The 570-nt window shown below is 44.7% G+C and overlaps 1 non-coding gene across 1 annotated transcript; it reads right to left on the bottom strand.

The window, feature by feature from the left end:
- Positions 1–73, bottom strand: TRNAK-UUU (transfer RNA lysine (anticodon UUU)). Its single transcript has one exon. It is a non-coding gene; the product is annotated as a tRNA-Lys (tRNA).
- Between the last annotated feature and the right edge of the window lie 497 nt (positions 74–570).

Below are 570 nucleotides of genomic sequence, written 5' to 3'. Positions count from 1 at the left end.
CTCCCTGACCAGGGATTGAACCCGGGACCTCGGCAGTAAAAGTGCCGAGTCCTAACCACTGGACCGCCAAGGAATTCCTTGATTTTACAGCATTTTTATCACCTTAAAAAAGAAACCCTGTACCCTTCAGCTATCACTGTCTTTTACCTCCAGCCCGTCCCCCCACCCAACCCTAAGCACCTACTACTCTACTTTCTGTCCCTATAGATTTCCAGTTCTGGACTTTCCTATGAATGGAATCACACAATATGTATGTGGTCTTCTTTGTCTGGCTTCTTTCCCTTAGCATGAAATTTTCAACGTTCATTCATGTTGTAGCACGTATTAGTCCTTCATTCCTTTTGATGGCTGAATAACACTCCATTGTATGGAGAGACCATAGTTTCTTTATCCAATCATCTGTTCATGGGTATATGGGTTGTTTCTACCCTTTGGCTATTATGAATTGTGCTGCTGTGAGTATCAGTGTACAGGTTTCACTTGATCTAAATTTGGGGCAGGGGAATACGCACCATTGCTGACAGCCCCTCCTAGCTAGGCCTGCTTGATTGAAGCCAGCCAGGAGATTGA

This window comes from Lipotes vexillifer, unplaced genomic scaffold, assembly GCF_000442215.2.
Source record: "Lipotes vexillifer unplaced genomic scaffold, Lipotes_vexillifer_v1.1 scaffold1081, whole genome shotgun sequence".
Lineage (NCBI taxonomy): Eukaryota > Metazoa > Chordata > Mammalia > Artiodactyla > Lipotidae > Lipotes > Lipotes vexillifer.
The sequence above is the reverse complement of the archived record's forward strand: the minus strand, read 5'-3'. Positions and strand labels throughout refer to the sequence as shown.